Source organism: Balaenoptera acutorostrata, chromosome 6 (assembly GCF_949987535.1).
Source record: "Balaenoptera acutorostrata chromosome 6, mBalAcu1.1, whole genome shotgun sequence".
Classification (NCBI taxonomy): Eukaryota; Metazoa; Chordata; class Mammalia; order Artiodactyla; family Balaenopteridae; genus Balaenoptera; species Balaenoptera acutorostrata.
The window spans coordinates 19,768,069-19,781,971 of NC_080069.1; positions in this window are offsets into that span (position 1 = coordinate 19,768,069).

The window sequence follows — 13,903 nt, forward strand, 5'->3', positions numbered from 1 at the left end:
TGGAATTTATGCACTTTATGGTCATTCTAGGTTTACCATTTGAGGAACTGCCAGACTGTTTTCCAAGGCGACTGCACAGTTTTACATTCCCAACAGTAGGTATGAATGTTCCAATTTCTCCACATTCTAGTCAGCATTTGTCATATCTATTATAGCCATTCTAGTGGATGTGAGGTATGTTTTGATTTGCATTTCCCTAATGACTAATGACGTCTTTTCATGTACATGTTGGCCATTTGTTTGTTTCCGTTAGAGAAATATGTGCTCAAATCTTTTGTGTATTTTTAATTGAATTGTCTTTTTAATATTGAGTTGTAAGTGTTCTTTATATGTTCTAGAAACAAGCCCCTTGTCACATATATGATTTTCAAATACTTTCTCCCATTCTGTGGGTTGTCTTTTTCACCTTTTTGATGTATCTTTTGCAGCACAAAACTTTTAATTTTGATGAAGTCTAATTTATACCTATTTTTTCTTTTGCTATTTGTGCATTTGGTGTCATTATGTAAGAACACTTTGGCTAGGCCAACATCATGAAGATTTACTCCTATATTTTCTTTCTTTTTTTTTTTTACCATCTTTATTGGAGTATAATTGCTTTACAATGGTGTGTTAGTTTCTGCTTTATAACAAAGTGAATCAGCTATACATATACATATGTTCCCATATCTCTTCCCTCTTACTCCTATATTTTCTTTTAAGAGTTTTATAGCTTTAGCTCTTACATTTAGGTTGATAATTCATTTTGAGTTCATTTTTGTGTATGGTGTGTGGTATGGGACCAACTTCATTTTTAGCATGTTATCCAGTTGTCCCAACACCACTTTTTAAAAAGACTATTCTTTCCCTCATGGAATTTTCTTGGCACCCTTTTCAAAAATCAATTGACCATAAATGTCAAGATTTCTTTCTTAACTCTCACTTCTGTTGCATTGACCTATATGACTATCCTTATACCTTGATTACTGAAGCTTTGTATTAAGTTTTAAAATTGAGATGTTGAGTTCTAAACCTTACTCTTTGTTTTAAAGATTGTTTTGGCTATTCTGGGACTCCTGCATTTCTATATGAATTATAGGATCAGCATGTCAATTTCTGCCAAAAACACCAACTGGGATTTTAATTCACATTGAATATGTAGATTATTTGGGGGAGTATAGCAATCTTAATAATATTAACTCCTATAAACCATGAAAATGGAATGTCTTTACATTTACTTAGCTCTACTTTAATTAATTTTAAGAATGTTTTATAGTTTTTAGTGTAAAAGTTTTGCACTTCTTTTGTTAAATTTATTCCCAACTATCTTCTTCTTTTTGATACTCTTGAAAATTGAATTATTTCCTTTAAAATTATTTTTTCAAAATGTTCATGGCCAGTATATAGAAATACAATTACCTTTTGGATATTGATATTATCTTCAGAGACCTTAATGAACTGATTTATTAGGTTCAAAAGGTGGATTTTTAAGGTAGATTCCTTAGTATTTTGCATATACAATGTCATGCCATCTGTGATTATAGTTTTACCTCTTCTCTAATCTGGATGCCTTTTATTTTATTTTCTTGTGTAATGGTCAGTGCAAGTTTGAATAGAAATGTTAAGAGCAGACATCCCAGTCATGTTCCTGATCTTAGAGGGAAATCATTCAGTTTTTCACCATTAACATGATGTTAGCTGTGAGTTTTTCATAAATGTCCTTCATCTGGTTTAAGTTCCCTTCTACTTTTGTTTGTTGAGTGGTTTTATTATGAAAGGATTTTGGAATTTTTTCATGTGATTTTTCTGCATCTATTGATATGATTATATTTTTTGTTTTTATTCCATTAAATATTGAATTACACCAATTGATTTTTAATGAATGTATTGGTTTTAATGCAACCTTGAATTACTCAGACAAATCCTATTTGCTAATGGTGTATAATACTATTTATGTGTTACTGGATTCAGTTTGTTTGTATTTTGTTGAGGATTTCTACATCTATATTCATATGGGGTAGTGGTCTGTAGTTTTCTTTGGTGTCTTTGTCTGGTTTCGGTATCAGGATAATATTAGCCTTATTATGAAGTTTGGAAGTGTTTCTTCTTCTTCCATTATTTGGATAAATTTGTGAAGGATTAATATTAATTCTTTATTAAATATTTGGTAGAATTCACCAGTGAAATCATCTGGGCATGGACTTTTGTTTATAGTTTGTGTAGTTTTTAAAATTGCTAATTGAATCTCTTGTTTAAGGTACATTTAGATACTCTCTTTTGAGTCAGTTTCAATAATTTGTATCTTGGGCTTCCCTGGTGGCGCAGTGGTTGAGAGTCTGCCTGCCAATGCAGGGGACACGGGCTCGAGCCCTGGTCTTGGAAGATCCCACATGCCGCAGAGCAACTGGGCCCGTGAGCCACAATTACTGAGCCTGCGTTTCTGGAGCCTGTGCTCTGCAACAAGAGAGGCCGCGATAGTGAGAGGCCCGCGCACCGCAACAAAGAGTGGCCCCCGCTTGCCGCAACTAGAGAAAGCCCTCACACAGAAACGAAGACCCAACACAGCTAAAAATAAAAAATAAATAAATTAATTAATTTTTAAAAAAAACAAACTGAAGGCACTTTGAAAAAATAATAATAATAATAATTTGTATCTTGCTATGAATTTATCCATTTCATCTAAGTTAACTAATTTACTGGCATAAAATTCCTAACTGGCCCTTATAATCCTCTTTATTTCTATAATGTCATGTCTTCTCTTTATTTTTTTTTCTTCATCTATGTAGGTAAAGATTTGTCAATTTTGTTGATCTTTTTAAAAACCAACTTTGGTTGCATTGATTTTCCCGATTGTTTTACTTTTCTCTATTTCATTAATTTCTGCTCTAATCTTTATATCTTTCCTTTTGTTCACTTCAGGTTTATTTTATTCTTTTTCCAGTGTCTTAAGGGAGAATCTTAGGTTATTCATTAGAGATTATTATTCTTTTTTAAATATAGTCATTTATAGCCATAAATTTTCCTCTAAGCCTTACTTTAGTTGCATCTCATAAGTTTTACTATGTTATGTCTTCATTTTCATTCATTTCAAAGACTCTCCTAATGTCCCTTGTGATTTTCTTCTTTAAGTCATTGGTTATTTAGGAATGTGTTGTTTGCTTTCCACATATTTATGAATTACCCCAATTTCCATTTGTTAATAATTTTTAATTTCCATTCCATTGCAGGTATTGGAATGGAATACTTTGTATGACTTCAATCCTTTTAAATTTATAAGGCTTGTTTTATGTCTAGCATATGGTATATCCTGGATAATATTCCATGTGTGCTTGAGAATGCGTATTTTCTTGCAGAAGGGTGGAGTGTTCTTTATATGTCTATTAGGTCTCTTTGATTATAGTGCTGTTCAAGTCTTTTACTTTCTTGTTGATCATCTACCTAGTTTTTCTATTCATTATTGAAAGTGGGGAATTAAAGTCTCCATCTTTTATTGTCAAACTATTTCTCCCTTCAGTTACGTCAGCCTTTGCTTCATGTATTTTGGATGTGTTTTGTTGTTAGATGTATGTATGTTTTTAATTGTTATAACTTCCTGATGGATTGACCCTTTTATTGTTATATAATGACCCCACTTTATCTTAGTGACTTTTTTTGTTTTAAAGTTTATTTGGGGGATGTCATCATGGCCATTCCACTTTCATCTGGTTACTGTTTTTAAGGTATGTATGTTTTCATTCTTTTACTTTCAGCCTATTTGAACTTCTGAATCTAAAGTGTGTCTCCTACAAACAGCATATAATTTGATCTTTTTAAATTTTACCCACCTGGACAGTCTCTGCCTTTGATTAATTGTTTAATTCATCTGCAATTTTACTTTTCGTTTTCTGTCTCATGCTTCTTTGTTCCTTTCTTCCTCCTTTACTTGCTTTGTATTTATTTAGTGAATATTTTCTAGTGTAACGTTTTAATTCTATTAATGATTTAATGATTTTTTTACCATTTTTAAAGTTATTTCCTTAGTGATTGCTCTAAGGTTTACAATATACATCTTAATGTATCAGAATCTACTTCAGATTGACACTAACAATTTCAGTGACATATATATATATTCCTTATAACCTTTTTTGTGTTATTATTACTATATATATTATGTCTATATATGTTACAAACTCGACAATACATTGCTATAATTATTACTTTATGTACTTTTGTATCTTTTTTGAAAGCTTAGAGGAAAAAATGAGCTAGTATATATTTTTAGTGTTGGTTCAACCACAGCTTTTTGCTTTTATTTTCAAATATATTACATTTTATATGCTATAGGTCCAACAATACAAATTATATATATAAATATATAATACAAATTATATATATAATATATATAGCAATTTATACAATTATTTTTCAAATCATTTGAGAGAAAAGAGAAGACAAATAGAAAATTTTATCTCTTTTATAACTACCTGCATATTTACCTCTACTGGCACACTTTGTTTTTTCATGTGGATTTGAATTATTGTCTAGTATCTTTTACTTTCAGCCTAAAGAACTTCCTTCAATATTTCTTATAAGGTAGATCTTGAAACAACAAATTTTCTGTTACTGCTTATCTAGTAATGTCTTAATTTCTTCCTCATTTTTGGAGAATAGTTTCTGCTGTATATGATATTCTGGTTTGATAGTTTGGGGGTTTTTCTTTTGGCATTTTGAAAATGTTATCCCACTGCTCTCTAGCCACCATTGCTTCTGTTGAGAAGTCAGGTATTCATTGTACTGGTGTTTCCTTGTACATTATGTGTCACTTTTCCCTTGCTGCTTTCAACATTTTCGTCTTTCAACATTTTTGACTTTGATTTGTGTGTCTAAGTATTCATGTCTTTGTGTTTATCCTACCTGGATTTTATTGAGCTCCTTGGAAATATAGAAAAAAATGTTTTAGTCAAATTTGGGAAGTCCTCAGCCATAATTCTTCAATATTTTTCCTGTTCCTTTTTCTCTCTCTCTCCTCTCTTCTGGTATTCTCTTGCATATTGATATGTCTAATGGCGTCCCACATTTCTCTGCTCTTCTGCTCATTTTGCTATATCTTGGAATTAGCCTTCTCTTAACTGCTTTTCACCAAGATATGACTCATTTCCCCCAACACCTTCAGGCATAGATTCTCCACTTTCTGTACCAAATAGACAGTCCTTTCCACTAGAGACACAGAATTATCTTATGGCCTTCCTATCCACTGGACAAGAGCCCTGCACCAGAGCTGGGAGGCCAGATCTTGCTTCTCTGGGAGTGACACCTCTACTTTACAGATGGATTCTGGATGGGGGGCGGGTAGCAGCCCCTGGTCTTCTCTGCTTGCTTCTTCCAGCCTGGCAGGGGGTGATTGGGGCCCCTATATACCCAGACTGACACACAGGGGATATAATGTTCACCCTATGAGCCGGGCTGTGTGGGGAAAGAGAGACCTGGTCTTCTTGTCTATGCCTGCCAGCCTTCTTGTCTCTGTAGAGCTTCTGCAACACAGAGGTGGGGGATGAGAAACACCACAATCTGCTTATCCCAAGATGGGCCTATAGTAACTGCAGACTGGGGGAGAGAGAACCCCTGAATTCTTGGCTGCATATACCCAGGGCAGAGTTTCAATCACATGGAGCTGTTGGGGGAGGAGGGTTAATAGAGCAAGTTGTGGTTCAAATTCCATGACTCTCACTGTTCTTTATGAGATTTAGTAGATTTTCTTAAATGAATGTTTCACCATTTGTTGTATGGCCTTAGGACAATTTCCAGAGACTTTAAATCATTGGGTTTGGGGTTTTATTTAATAATTTCACCAGTTAAATTGTTGTTTTGTTGGAGAGAGGGTCCATGGAGCTCCTTACTCAGTCATTCCAGAAGTTCTCTAAGTTTTTTTTTTTTTAAACTGTCAAATGTATGGTAATTTGTTGCATGGCAATAGAAAACTAATAACAGTGTGGTTTGTATTCATATAGCTATTCTATTGAGAATGGCAAAGCAACTGTAGCAAAGTGTAGGAAAAATGCCTCTTCAGAAGATTTATCCTTTCTGGCCACCACCCAAGAGCACAAAGGCTGAGGGCATGTATTTCTGGAGGCCCCTGCCTCTTCCTGGCAAACTCATAGGGACCGGGATGGAGCCCAGGTGCAATACAAGTCCCAAGGAGCTTCAGGGCTCTATTTTTATTGAAGTATAGGTGACATACAAATATTTATTATATTATATTATATTATATTATATTATGTTAGTTTCAGGTGTACAACTTAGTGATTAGACATTTATATACATTACAAATTGATCACCACAATAAGTCTAATAACCATATGTCAGCACAGCAAGTTATTACAGTATTATTGACTATATTCTCTATGCTGTGTATTACATCCCTGTGACCGCTTTATTTTATAACTAAAGGTTTATATCTCTTAATTCCCTTTACCTATTTCATCCAACACCCTACTTCCCTCTTTTCTGGTGACCATCAGTTTGTTCTCTGTATCTATGTCTGTTTCTGCTTTGTTTTGTTTGTTAATTTGTTTTGTTTCTTAGATTTCACATATAAATTAGATCAGATGGTATGGTTCTCTGTCTGACTTATTTCACTTAGGATAATACCCTCTAGATCCATCCATATTGTCACAAATGGCACAATTTCATTCTTTTTTATGGCTGAGTAATGTTTCGTTGTATATGTGTACCACATCTTCTTTATCCATTCATCTGTTGATGGACACTTAGGTTACTTCCATATTATGGCTATCGTAAATAATGCTGCAATGAACATCGGGGTGCAAATATCTTTTTGAATTAGTGTTTTCATGTTCTTCAGATAAATACCAAGAAGTGGAAATGTTGGCTCATATGATAATTCTATTTTTTTTTTTTAGGAACCTCCATACTCTTCTCCATAGTGGCTGCGCCAATTTACATTCCCACCAACTGCAAAAGAGGGTTCCCTTTTCTGCACATTATCACCAACACTTGCTAATTGTTGTCTTTTTGACAATAGCCATTCTGACAGGTGTGAGGTGATATCTCTTTGTGGTTTGGGTTTGCATTTCCCTCATGATTAGTAGTGTTGAGTATCTTTTCATCTTTTTGTTGGCTGTCTTTATGTCTTCCTTAGAAAAAAGTCTGTTCAGTTTCTCTGCCCTTTTTTAAATGGGATTGTGTGGTTTTTTGATATTGAGTTGTATGAGTTCTTTATATATTTTGGATATTAACCCCTTATTGGATATGTCATTTGCAAATATCTTCTCCCATTCAAGTAGGTTGCCTGCAGGGATCTCTCTTTGCCTCTGCCCAGCAACCCAGGGGTGTTGATAACACCACAGCCCAACATCTGAGCCTGAAGCACCTCTACTCAGAGCAAATTAGCCCCAACTTATGACCAAGAAAAACTATTCAGTATGAAGTATGTGTTTAATTTGAGAGATTAAATGCAGACGTGCCTTTAACTGTTAAATTTAATAAAAAGTTCTTAGCAAATAACTAGGATTTGTTTTTCTTTTAATCATCCTGTTTGAGGTTATTGGTAAGTTATAACTAGCCCTGTTTAGATTTACTAAATTCCTGTGTCTTATTTTAGAAAAAGGGTTCCATTTATATAAATCAAATTGACTTCTTTCAGTAATCCAACCATTGGGAAAGATTCATGCGACCTCATTTTCAGGAACCATCATATGCCAATTGGCAGGTCCCTGTGTTGTAGCCAGCCATCCTAGGAGAAAATCGTTAACCTGCTCTGGAGAAGTGGTGTGAGACCTTCAGGTGAAACAGACATTACATAGGAAGGAAACAAACTGAATTGGAGGCCTGATGAGGCACAGAATCACATTAGCTGCTGCTGCCCTTCTTGGGAGGGCCAAGGGCAGAAATGCACTGCCAAGTGAGGCTGGTGAGGCTTTGCATAGGAGGTTCATTACAGGAGTATCAATACCTGTGAAGATTCAGAACATGTTAGCCATCAGACTGTAGGTGAGTGTAACTTAAACAATCATGCATCCATGTCATGGAAAACAGCTCTTGAAAATCATGTTTTTGATATTTTATGGTATAAAGAAAAAAATACCAGTTATTTTAACAAGTAGGATAGAGACTTTATGTCACACAACACTAATTTATAGTATACAATACATGGTAGCTCCCTATAGATTTCATACATATGTGTTCTAGGTACATACAAATACACAGTACATGGTATCTTCCTATGCGTTCCACACACACATACACACACCATATGGTAGCTTTCTCTCTCTCTCTCTCCCTCTCTCTCTCTCTCTCTCTATATATATATATATAGCGGTCCTACTGTGTGCCCTGCTGTGCACAGTCCTAAGTGCTTTAGAACCATTATCTCATTTATTCCTTGTGACAACTCTGTGAGGGATGTATGTACTCAGTTGAATAATGTCCTCCAAAATTCACGTCCACCTGGAAACTGACTGTAATCTTATTTGAATATAGGGTCTTTGCAGATGTGATCCAGTTAGGATGAGGTCATACCGGATTAGGGAGGTCCCCCAATCTAATGACTGGTGTCTTTATAAGAAGAAGAAAACTTGGACACAGACATATAGGGGAAAAGCCTATGTGAAGACAGAGATCGGAGTGATGTGTCTATAAGCCAAGGAACATCAAGGATTTCTAGCAACCACCAGAAGCTGGGAGAGCAAGGAAGCATCCTCCCTAGAACCTTCAAAGGGAGCATGGCCCTGACATCACCTGGATTTGTGGCTTCTGACATCCAGAACTGTGAGATGATAAATTTCTCTTGTTTTAAGCCACTCTTTTTATGGTACTTTGTGGTACTTTGTTATGGTGGCCCTAGGACATTTTTACAAAGTATCAATATATTTATTCCCTTTGGCTACATAAAGACAATTAGAATCAGTAGGTTTAAGGCCACACAGTTAATAGCTGCAGAGACAGAATTCAAATGCTAGTAAAGTGGTGTCTGAGAGACCCAGAACCCAAGCCACACTGACTCCCAGTTTTCGATAAATTTCACAGGAAAGAAAATTTTAAACATTTCAGCATTTATTTGGGGTAGCTGAACAATAGATGATTTTAATTTTTTTATTATGCTTTTTTGTAGATTCCAGTTTTTTATGGTGAATGTAGATAATGTTTATAAATCCAAGGAAAAGAATGTTATTAAAGAATTATGGCTCCACACCAGATGAGACTGTGGTCACCTGTGAAGGGCCCTCCTCACCTTTCCATTCTAGGCCCTTCCTCAGGGAGCCAGGTTGAGGCTAAATGCAGAAAACAGCAGTAAGAAACAGCAGTGATTTCTTTCCTAGGAGAAAGGCCTACAGCCAGTGGGGCAGCCAAACCACTAGCAGCTTCAACTCCCAGGGCAATTCTAAATTAGTATTGGGTGGGATTTCCAGGTGAAAGCAGAGCCCATCCTTCAAGGCCTTGGTTCCCCAGGAGCACTCCCTGATGAGGCGGGAAAGTTGGGGGCGAGGGGGGGTTGCTCAAGGGAATTCTGCCTCACTCTACGCTGCCCTATGACCCAGCAGCACCCATGTTAACCTATTCAAGAAGGCAGGCCACAGGCACATTTATTTCCACCAAGAATGCTGATTGTTTCTATTTCCCAGTCGAGGCTTTTGGAAATGCCACCGCGTGAGGGCTTGAATCTGGTATGTTTTCCTCTTCCTCCCAACTCCTACTCTGGAGTAAATCCTGGGGCAACAGCAGGGCTGCCCCCTGGTGCCCAGGAGCTGCAGACAATCCAGACAGCCCTGCCGGGGGCCTGGTGTGAACTGCAGCCGTGTGCTTGTCCACACGAGTACTCACGAAAAAGGCTGACACTGCTCAGGGTAGCGTTCCAGGGACCTGATGCTCTGCAGACCTTCCGGAGGCCTGAGAGCAGACATCCTGTTGGGCCGATGGCTCTTGGTCCCCAAGAGCAGGAGAAAACAGTCTCCTGCCCCTCCCACCAGAGACACAAAACCCCCTGCTTCTTCACCCTTCCAGCCAAGGTTGATATGACTGGTGTGTCGGTCCGTGTGGCCTCCCTGAAGGAACTCCTGCGGGAAGTCCTCCAACCAAAAGATGCCGACATGAGAAGCACAGCGGGATGAGTGAATGGGCCAACAGGGCATGCAAGTATAGAGTGTGATGATCTCTGAGTCACCGGGACAGTGAAGGTGGTGATGTGACTGAGTGTGGGTAGGCAGGCGTTGTGGATGATTTAAAACAAAGAGACATACGATGTTTTAAAATCGAATGATGGCCTAGAACTAAAAGTTCTAAATTCTTCTTTTTGGGGGGTGTTGGGGTGAAGTGAGGAGGGAGATGAAGTAAGGAAATGACTAAAACATTCTGGAGAAGCTTATTTACTGCATTTATAGTTATTAATAAAGATTTAATTATAAATGTTGAAAACAGGAAGTTTGTTGTAAATATAATTCCAATGTGAGTCAAATAAAACTGAACCTGCTGTTATTACCTACTTTCACACGTGTGTTGTTTTAGATAAGTGCATTCAGCAATCTGAGAATACTTACCATGTAGAGTTTTCATTAGAAAACAATGACATCAGGAAGGCAGGCAACCTGCTGACCACCATCCTGAAAGTTCTCCAAATGACAGGAAATTTGGGAAAGAGTGTCAGCCCTAAATGCATGGCCAGCTAAAGGAGAACGCTTTCCTGAATCACAGAGTTACATTGCCAGAAGCCCACCATAACCCTGTCTCCTTCACTGTTACAAGTGCCTGACACCTCTTCTTAATTGGTCCTGCAAGCGATGGGTCGTGGAAACTTCTCCTGCTTTTAATGCCTGGATGCACCCTTTGGAGGAGTGTGCAGGCAGTAGCAGGCCCTTTTCACATTTTTCTTGTTTATGTAAAAGCAGAATCCAAATGGAAGTAAAGGGGCAGGTGGGAGTCAGGGCATCTCGGCAGAGGTGTGGACGCAGGGCAAGGGAGGGCTTGTCATGCATCTGTCTAATTATTTATGAGGTGAGATGTCCAGGAGTAAGAAGGAGCCAGGAGAGAGGATGAGATGAAGGATGATTGATTGGAAACATCGCATGGAAACAGGGCTTGACCCTGGAGGAAGAAAGGGGGGAGGGGAAGTCAAAGGTGGATGCAGCGTCCTTGAAGGGAGTCAGAGAAAGGAGGCAAGGGACATGCCAGTGCAGGTCGTGCAGAGGCGGGGCAGCGTCTCCCCCTCCTGAGAGGGGCATGGGTGGGACATCTGCCGTGAGGCAAGGTGATGCTGGGAACAGCGTGGGTGGGACCAGGACGGGGGACGGAATGTACAGCCGTCAGCTCTGAGAGCCCGGCTGAGGTGAGAGGCTTTAAAGCTGTTTCACCCTTCTGTAGGATGAAGCCTTAGGGGGCAAGAAGGCAGGTGGCTGGAAGGATTCAAAATGCGACACTGACAGGGCAGCTGTGGCAGATGGACAAGAGGACCAGGAATTTGAGGGTATAGAAAAGAGGTAAAATAGTGCATGAGGAGAGCTGGGCTGTGAGGGAAGACAGTAAAACCTTGGGCAGGGGGTCAAAGGACTAGACAACTCCATGAAGTCAGAGCACTCCTCACAGATGGAGGAAGGAGAGGGCTGGGGTTATGCTCAGAATGTTGCAAGTGGAAGTCTTCAGACAATCACAAGATGACCACAGGGCATGGGTACGAAATGAGGTGTGTAAAGGTTGTTGGAACACTGGCTGCTCACAGACGCTGTAGTGGTCCAAGATGCTGGCAGGAGTGTCCCTGGCTGGTGGGAGAATTGTGCTTAACATGGAATTTGTTCAAAGTCTAAATGTTACCGAACCACACTTGGGTCTGCTTGCCTGCACACAGTAAAGCCAATCTACTGACACCAGGGTGTGGTGAAGGAAAGTGTAGCATTTATTGCAGGGTGCCAAGCAAGTAGTCCAACTAGCTAGTATTTAAAAGGCCTGAGCTCCCTGAAGGCTTTCAGGGAAAGGTTTTTAAAGATCGGGTGAGGGAGGAGGGTCAGGGGGATGTGTGATCAGCTCGTGGACATTCTTCTGATTGGTTGGTGGTGAGGTGATCGGGAGTCAACATCATCAACCTTCTGGTTCCAGTCGGTCTGGGGTCTACTGCTTGTGGGCAGCATACAGTTAACTTCTTCCACCTGGTGGGGGTTTCAGTATCTGCAAAACAGCTCAAAGGATATGGCCCAGAATATTATCTATAGCACTTGAGGAGGAACTAAAAGTCCTTGACTTTGTTTAATGGCTGAACTATTACTATTTTGTCTTGCTTGACTGTTTTCCTTTCTTTGTTCATTTTCTCACTTCTCTGATTTAATTTACTCTTTGGAACTCGGGGAAGGCCTAGGAGGCTAATATTTTTCTACAGGCAAGAGGTAGACAGAGGATATGGGGGGTGGGGGAGGATCTGTTCTGGGAAGGCCCCATAGGGTCCTGCTCGGTTACATAAAGTGCTACACAAACTCAAGGTGAAGACCATCAATCTGTTTTTCTAATAATTTATTCCTATAGCTTCAGAAAATATTATCAAGAATAAGATTCAAAAGGAACCCCACATCCTGTATTCAGATCTTTTGGTGCCATCACAGAGCTTCTGGATCAATCCCTACCTGAACCCCACCCATATTGTTTCAGGCATGTGATTTGGGTCCTCTGTTATTTGCAGCTGAAAGCATCCAAACAGATACAGGAACTATTTGTGTAAGAGTTATTTCTTTGTTTACAATTCTTCTTCCCCTCCCCATACTAACTCAGCTAGATTAATTCTTCCAGCAGAAATTAACTGAATTTCTCCTCAAAAAACTTTTGCATGCAAATCAGCTGCATTTTAAACTAATGAAGCAACAAAAGTTTACTTACGAAAATGATATGCTAGAGTATTGTGAAACACCAAAATAAGAACATAAACTTAAAAACATTTCCACAAAATTCTGATGTGTAGGAGTCCAGAACAAGAATATTAAAACAAAAATCCCGAAAATGAAACTTTCTCTATTATCAAGACCAAATCTACAGGTCGTTGAAACATCTGGAAGATCGGCCTTGCAGGGGACAAAATGCAAACACATGGATGGTCACTCTGAGTCTCTGGTAACATAAGAGAAACTGCCGAAGAGTGAACCCAGACAAACCTGGGTACACTAGCAAAATCTGTGACAGAGAGCTTACGGAAGTACAGAGGATCAACATCATTTGTCATTTTCTTCCCTACCTGTGTTTCTCGTTGTCCTAATCTGTGAAAGTAGCCAGGCTGTTTCCTGGGGGCAGTTTGTGTATGGCCCAAAGCAGAGGTTGCCTGCAAGACTCTTCCTTTGCTGGCCTTTGTTTTCCTAAGGCCTGAGTTTATGAAAAAGACTATCCTAAGAGCCTCTGTGGACAACCAGGTAGACAGAATGGGTGTGAGGGTTGGGAGGAGAAATAAGGGAACCAGAGGAAGAGGAAGGCCAGAGAGGGACAGCCTCCAGGCACTCTCAGCTTGGCTACAGTTCCCGTTTCCTGCCTGGCATGTGGGGACAGAGAGCTCCCCAGTTCTCCAGGCTACACCCAGCCTAGACTGTGAGGACACAGGCAACCACCAAGATGGATTTCAGCTTAGAGGCCCCTCCCATCACGTGAACCTCCCAGGATGCCATCTGGGGGAAAAGGAGATTCCAAGACTGCCTGAGGTCCAGTTCTCCACCAGCCTAGAGGCACAAAGATTCAGAGCCAGATTTCAAGGGAAATGAAGACATGAATGTGTTTTGCTGACCTGAGTTAGTAGTCTGAACTCAGAACCACTGCTTATGAACACAGGCACGAGGTTTTTTGGTGGATTAGCCTTTTCTTAACTTTAGAAAAGCAAGTCTGAAACAAAAAGGTTTGTGAGAAACATCATTCATATGAACCAAAGAAGCTAAAAATAGAACTACCATATGATCCAGCAACTCTACTCCTG